The sequence below is a fragment of the Entelurus aequoreus genome, linkage group LG27, assembly GCF_033978785.1.
Source record: "Entelurus aequoreus isolate RoL-2023_Sb linkage group LG27, RoL_Eaeq_v1.1, whole genome shotgun sequence".
NCBI classification, from domain to species: domain Eukaryota; kingdom Metazoa; phylum Chordata; class Actinopteri; order Syngnathiformes; family Syngnathidae; genus Entelurus; species Entelurus aequoreus.
In genome coordinates, this window is record NC_084757.1 from 14117293 (window position 1) to 14125916 (window position 8624).

Consider the following 8624-nt stretch of genomic DNA (forward strand, 5'->3'; position numbering starts at 1 on the left):
GCACACACTGGGAGTCAAATGTATTGTACATGCAAATTCACATATACTCACACACATACATACAGACATACATAGGTACCTACGCTCCCACATACATATACAAATAAATACAGTACATATTTACACACTCAAAGTTCGTACATCCACACGCACATTCATTATACAAACATACTGTATACACATACTGTACATATACATTCACTGTAAAAACATACATTTACACATACTGTACATATACATTCACTGTACAAACACACACATACACCTACTACACATACATTCACTGTACAAACACACACATACATATACTGTACATATACATTCACTGTACAAACACACATTTACACATCCTGTACATATACATTCACTGTTCAAACACACATACTGTATACACATACTGTACATATACATTCACTGTACAAACACACATATACACATACTGTACATATACATTCACTGTTCAAACACACATACTGTATACACATACTGTACATATACATTCACTGTACAAACACACATATACACATACTGTACATATACATTCACTGTTCAAACACACATACTGTATACACATACTGTACATATACATTCACTGTACAAACACACATATACACATACTGTACATATACATTCACTGTTCAAACACACATACTGTATACACATACTGTACATATACATTCACTGTACAAACACACATATACACATACTGTACATATACATTCACTGTTCAAACACACATACTGTATACACATACTGTACATATACATTCACTGTACAAACACACATATACACATTCTGTACATATACATTCACTGTACAAGCACACATACACATACTGTACATATACAAGTACATATGCACACATACACTCATGCACATAATCACGTTTCATCAAACATATATTAACATTGTTGCCCTAGGGTAAACTGGGTATAACACATGGCACACTGACAAAGCTTAACCTATTGTTACTATAACAATCTACAAGGTTAAGGTTGCTTCTCTTTCTTCCCCTCCATTTTTCTGCATTCTTTCGTATCTCAAGTTATCATTACGTATATGTATTGTTGCATTTGAACAATTGTATTGTTGATAATAAAGGTAAAGTACTGGTATTGTTTATTATCAATAGCACTATTTCTATTGGTATTCATATTGCTCCATTTTTAGTGTAATAATGCTCATTGTCATTTCTGTATTTTTTTTTTTTAAATTTTCGCTAACTGCTTATTTGCTATTACTTTTACCATCATATTTGTACATGTCGTATTTGCTGATGTTGCTCTGTTGTTGTTGTTGTTGTTGTTGTGTTTGCTGTTGTTGTTTTTGTCTGTCTGTCTAATCCCCCTCTTGTCCCCACAATTCCCCCCTCTGTCTTCCTTTTTCTCTCTTTCTATCCCCTCCTGCTCCGGCCCGGCTGCACCAAATGATAATATAAATACATTTAATAAAGTCAAAATACAAGTAAGGCAACAAGAGAAGTATCCTACACTTCTCTTTTGTAAAGTAGATCTGAACAGCCGATATGGGCATCTACATCTGCTATATGATTTGCCCGAGAAGCTGGGCAGGACATTATTAAAAAAAAAAATAAAAAAATAAAAAAAAGAAAGAAAATGTGTGAAGCCTAAAATAGCAAAAGGGAGACTGTTGAACAACTTAAGCTGTACATCAAGCAAGAATGGGAAATAATTGCTCTCCTCAGTTCCCAAACGTTTACTGAGTGTTGTTAAAAGGCCATGTAACACAGTGGTAAAAATACTTTTTTGCTGCCATTAAATTCTAAGTTAATGATTATCTGCAAAAAAAAAAAAAAAAAAAGTTTCTCAGTTGGAACATTAAGTATCTTGTCTTTGCAGTCTATTCAATTGAATATAAGTTGAAAATGATTTGCAAATCATTGTATTCTGTTTTTATTTACCATTTATACAACGTGCCAACTTCACTGGTTTTGGCTTTTGTAGTAAAAGTTGTAGATCTTTGATTTCAATTAATAAAAAATGGGAGCAAAAACCAGTTCAGTATACATTTTATAATTGGAGCTTCTGAAGCTGGTGATCCAGCTCCAAAAAGTGTGGGTTTTTTCCCACTCCTGAAGAGCTGTTAAAATGTATTTTCAGGCTTGAAACGTCCCTGTTGTTGTGGTATTGACCTCATTTAATACTCATCCTGTTTAGTCCTAACTGAGAATGTACCAACACGCCAAGCAACAGCTCAAAAGTGAAAATGTTCTTCCTTCAACAAATCAAAACGTGTCCTCGGACTCTCCCGGGACCAGGCGGCTGTCAAAAGTCCGTACGTCGGCATTTAAAAGATGCAGATTATTGAGCGGTAAAAGAGTGCACACACTCAACAATACGCGACATAAAGTGCCAAAGTCAATATGGGGGCATTTCCTAAAAGGTGGTGAGAGGGTGTGATGAATAGACCGTGTTTGAGGTGACCTGTGCCAGACGCAGGTGGACTTGCAAATAGAAAACAAATTGCCGGCTGCCGGCGCTGACATTGTTTCACCGCGCTGTGGGACAGATTCCAGGAAATAGACCAGAAAAACAAAAAAAGAAAATTAGAGGCGTCCTTTTTCACATTGTGATAACAAAGCTCACTGGCGGTAATGCAATTGCTGAATGGCATCCCACAGAAAACACAAATAGCAATGCCGAGCGGATTTTTCCTCCAAGGACGCTTAATAAGATACACTATGTTGCCAAAAGTATTTAGCCACCCATCCAAATGATGAGAATCAGGTGTCCTAATCACTTGGCCCGGCCACAGGTGTATAAAAGCAAGCACTTAGGCATGGAGACTGTTTCTACAAACATTTGTGAAAGAACGGGCCGCTCTCAGTGATTTCCAGCGTGGAACTGTCATACCTGTGCAACAAATCAAGTCGTGAAATTTTCCTCGCTCCTAAATATTCCAAAATCAACTTTATTATGAGAAAATGGAAGATTTGGGGAACAACAGCAACTCAGCCACCAAGGGGTAGGCCACGTAAACTGACAGAACGCATAGAGGTCGCTGACTTTCTGCACGGTCAGTTGCTACAGAGCTCCGAACTTCATGTGACCTTCCAATTAGCCCACGTACAGTACGCAGAGAGCTTCATGGAATGGGTTTCCATGGCCGGGCAGCCGCATCTAAACCATACACCACCAAGTCCAATGCAAAGCGTGTCATAACGGGGGGGGGGGGGGGGGGAGTGTCTTCTCAGCTTACTGCGAGGTTTGTTCTCCCAGGACGCAAACGGACTATCCCGGACTTGAAGGTAGAAACATATTTATTAATTAATAAATCCTACACAGCAGTGGTCCCCAACCTTTTTGTACTTGCGGACCGGTCAACGCTTGAAAATTTGTACATTACAAATTACACAAAGTATTTTTTTTAAATTTATTTTTTGTTATAAAGAAATACAATCATGTGTGCTTACGGACTGTATCCCTGCAGACTGTATTGATTTATATTGATATATAATGTATATATTGTTTTTTATGTTGATTTAATTTTAAATTTTTTATTTATTTTTTTCTATTTCTTGTGCGGCCACGGCCCGGTACCAATCGGTCCACGGACCGGTACGGGGCCACGGCCCGGTGGTTGGGGACCACTGCTACACAGGACAAAAGTCAGGAACTACTGGGGTGAGTTTTCCTTGCCCGTATGTGGGCTCTGTACTGAGGATGTCGTTGTGGCTTGTACAGCCCTTTGAGACACTTGTGATTTAGGGCTATATAAATAAACATTGATTGATTGATTGATTGAACTAAAACAAAAGGAAAGCGTGCCGATTGCACGAGAGGCTAAGGGACATAAAACTTAAAGCAAGAAATATATGCTAACTACAGTGGTTCTTAACCTTGTTGGAGGTACCGAACCCCACCAGTTTAATATGCACATTCACCGAACCCTTCTTTAGTGAAAAATATATATATATATTTTTTCAAATTTAAGACAAAGTTATATGTTTTTGGGAACATATTCTAAGTAACAAAGACTTAAAGGCCTACTGAAATGATTTTTTTTTATTTGAACGGGGATAGCAGATCCATTCTATGTGTCATACTTGATCATTTCGCGATATTGCCATATTTTTGCTGAAAGGATTTAGTATAGAACAACGACGATAAAGTTCGCAACTTTTGGTCGCTGATAAAAAAAAAGCCTTGCCTGTACCGGATGTAGCGTGACGTCACCGGAGGAAGGACTCCTCACATTTCCCCATTGTTTACAATGCAGCGAGAGAGATTCGGACCGAGAAAGCGACGATTACCCCATTAATTTGAGCCAGGATGAAAGATTCGTGGATGAGGAACGTGAGAGTGAAGGACTAGAGTGCAGTGCAGGACGTATCTTTTTTCGCTCTGACCGTAACTTAGGTACAAGGGTTCATTGGATTCCACACTTTCTCCTTTTTCTATTGTGGATCACGGATTTGTATTTTAAACCACCTCGGATACTATATCCTCTTGAAAATGAGAGTCGAGAACGCGAAATGGACATTCACAGTGACTTTTATCTCCACGACAATACATCGGCGAAACACTTTAGCTTCAGAGCTAACGTGATAGCATCGGGCTCAAATGCAGATGTAAACAAAAGAAATAAACCCCTGACTGGAAGGATGGACAGAAAATCAACAATACTATTAAACCATGGACATGTAACTACACGGTGAATGCTTTCCAGCCTGGCGAAGCTTAACAATGCTGTTGCTAACGACGCCATTGAAGCTAACTTAGCAACGGGACCTCACAGAGCTATGATAAAAACATTAGCGCTCCACCTACACCAGCCAGCCCTCATCTGCTCATCAACACCCGTGCTCACCTGCGTTCCAGCGATCGACGGAAGGACGAAGGACTTCACCCGATCATCCGTGCGGTCGGCGGCTAGCGTCGGCTAGCGCGTCTGCTATCCAAGTCAAAGTTCTCCTGGTTGTGTTGCCACAGCCAGCCGCTAATACACCGATCCCACCTACAACTTTCTTCTTTGCAGTCTTCATTGTTCATTAAACAAATTGCAAAAGATTCACCAACACAGATGTCCAGAATACTGTGGAATTTTGAGATGAAAACAGAGCTTTTTTGTATTGGATTCAATAGTGTCCGAATACTTCCGTTTAACTAGTGACGTCTTGCGCATACGTCATCATACACAGACGTTTTCAACCGGATTTTTAGCGGGAAATTTAAAATTGCACTTTATAAGTTAACCCGGCCGTATTGGCATGTGTTGCAATGTTAAGATTTCATCATTGATATATAAACTATCAGACTGCGTGGTCGGTAGTAGTGGCTTTCAGTAGGCCTTTAATTTAGAGTTATTTGGACACTAGGGGAACATATTCAAAGTAATAAAGACTTAATTTAGAGTTATTGGGTTAGGGTCAGGGTTAGAGGGTTAGGGTTATTGATTGATTGATTGAGACTTTTATTAGTAGGTTGCACAGTGAAGTACATATTCCGTACAATTGACCACTAAATGGTAACACCCGAATAAGTTTTTCAACTTGTTTAAGTCGGGGTCCACTTAAATTGATTCATGATACAGATATATACTATCATATATACTATCATCATAATACAGTCATCACACAAGATAATCACATTGAATTATATACATTATTTACAATCAGGAGTGTGGAGGGGGGGTGGAGTGGGGGGGTGGGGATATGGACATCAAGTAGTGGACATAGAGAGAGAGAGAGAGAGAGAGAGAGAGAGAGAGAGAGAGAGAGATCAGAAGGCATAAGAAAAAGAATCTGCATTTGATTGTTTACATTTGATTATTAGCAATCCGGGGAGGGTGTTAGTTTAGGGTTGTAGCTGCCTGGAGGTGAACTTTTATAGCGGTTTTGAAGGAGGATAGAGATGCCCTTTCTTTTATACCTGTTGGGAGCGCATTCCACATTGATGTGGCATAGAAAGAGAATGAGTTAAGACCTTTGTTTGTATAATAAGGCCATGCCGAATAAGGCATTAATAAGTACTTAATAATGACTAGTTAAGAGCCAATATGTTACTAATTTGCATGTTAATAAGCAACTAATTAATGGTGAATATGTTCCCCATACTAAAAAGTGTTACCTTGTTTTTTTACTGGTGCACAAAATGAACCGCGCATGAACATCACCTTGTTCAAACAACAAAACCAACACAGTGCATAAACTCACAACAAATTACACACCTGCAAATCAGTCAGCTGTTGCCGTATCCGTAATACGCCGATAGGGAGAAGTTTGTATTTACACGATGAGTCGGGTGTGTCTTGACCTCCGCCGAACCCCTGAGGCCGACTCACCGAACCCCTAGGGTTCGATCGAACCCAGGTTAAGAACCGCTGCGCTAACACTTAGCCTGAACTATGGACATGAAACAAAAAACTTACTGTGCAGCATGAACTAAGCATGAAACAAGCAATGACGCCTGGACGACTAACTGGCAAAGACGGGCTGAAATAATAGTCTCTTGATTAGAGCAGGTGCGCGTTCCGAACACATGAGGCAGGTGAAACTAATAAGTCGCCATGGTAACTAAACAATCAAGGGAGCGCAAACAGGAACTAAAAGAGTCCAAAACTAATAAAAAATAACAAAAACATAATCCAGACCACGGATCATGACAAAGCGTGGGATGCAGTGGAGACGCGTTCTGTGGAGTGATGAGTCACGCTTAATGTCAGGTTCAAACCCCGAACTATCTATTACACAAGACAAGAAGAAGGAATCAGGCAGAGACAGAGTTCAATTTTGCTCATGAGGAGAGACGTATTGGGCTGTACACTCAGTTACAGTTTCACCCTACGCTCTAAGGTACAGTCTCACGTGCTACTCTATTTATTCGGAAGATCCCCAGTTACTACTCAGTGGCCTAGTGGTTAGAGTGTCCGCCCTGAGATCGGTAAATCGTGAGTTCAAACCCCGGCCGAGTCATACCAAAGACCAGAGGTGGGACCAAGTCATTGCTTTGCAAGTCACAAGTAAGTCTCAAGTCTTTGCCCTCAAGTCAAGTCCCGAGTCAAGACAGGCAAGTCCCGAGTCAAGTCCAAAGTCAAGACTGGAAAGTCTCAAGTTGAGTCCCAAGTCCTGCATTTTGAGTTTCGAGTCCTTTCAAGTCCTTTTAACCACAGACTAATATTTTTACACAGATTGTGTATGCTTTTAAAACGCTGTATTTATTTATTAAAACAAGTGCATTTGAAATTGCAAGAAAAAAAATAGTGCTGACATTGCAATTCATAATAGCACTATTAACAGTAATTTTAATAGTTTAAACAATTTTAAACATTTAACTCATTCCTTTACAGAATAAACACATTTGCAAAAACAAACATGAACATACTATTGGTTGTATTTTATGAAAATAATATTACCACAGAGTTGAGAAGGAGCAAAGATCTTCAATATTTGTATGTGAAAATCACAAATAAATCTTCTGGGGGAGGATGACGCCCCTACAGGGGTTTGCTTTACAAACTTTCAGCCCCACCGAAAACAAAATTCACCAGCCGCCACTGATTATGATGCATTCTCATTTTAGGCAAAATATAAGACAATACTTTCTTAACAGTATAATTGTAACCAGGAATAAGTCTTCAAGTAACAATATTCAAATACTAACATTGTTGGGTAAAACAGCATTTGGTTTTATTCTGAATGTAGTGAAACAAATTGGTGGTTTTAGCTGATATAAAGACTTTCAGGTGTTTATATATGTTGAAGTATTTGGCAGACGCTTTTATCCAAAGCGACATACATAAAAAATACATACATAACAATCACTGTAAACATGATCATTTAAGGGAAGAATGTAATACAAAATATCAATACAAAGTGTCAAGACAGAATAAACTCTCTGCTGCTGCAGCAACAGAGATACAGTCTATAGGTCCCTAAGATATATAGATATCTAATGTATTCATACATTGTTTATGTAGGATATACGCATGTATATATAACCTAATCATATTGTTTCTTCAATTTAAAAATAGCTTACCGTTTTTTCCCCCTTCTCTGGGATTATATTCCCAGTTTTGATCTCGGACGTCTGGTCACTTATAGCGTATAAGAATATTATATTACTGTTAAACAAACTATGAATAATAAAACTTGCCAAAACATGTGTCCGTTATCATAGCTACACGTATGACAAAAAACCGCGTGAAAATCAGTGGTATTCAGTGAGGTAAAATGAATTAAATGCGCTGACAGTTCATTGCTCCTGCCAAATGAATTGCACTGAGTGGAGCGGATCACCACTCCAAGATGGCGGCCCCGCGTCTCGTCTGCGCCAGTAGGCAGTAGCGCTCGATGCTGCGTACCCTTAAAACATGTCTATGGTTATAACGTTAGCAGTGAGTTTACAGCCTCACTGATTTAACTACACAGCAAATAAAAGTCATGTTACTTAGCCAATAAACGTTATCTTACATTCAAAACTTACCCTTCTTTGGGCAACTTCAAATGTCGAACGAAGTTGGAAGTTGTTGCGTCTCCGTCTGTAATATTCGAACTGCGTGATTTGCATACGCAATTCGTTTTTTGTTGACCAAGTCGTAGTTTTTATACCCGAACGAAACCAACTTTGGCATAATTGTTTCTCTCTGCCGCATTGTTTGACAAC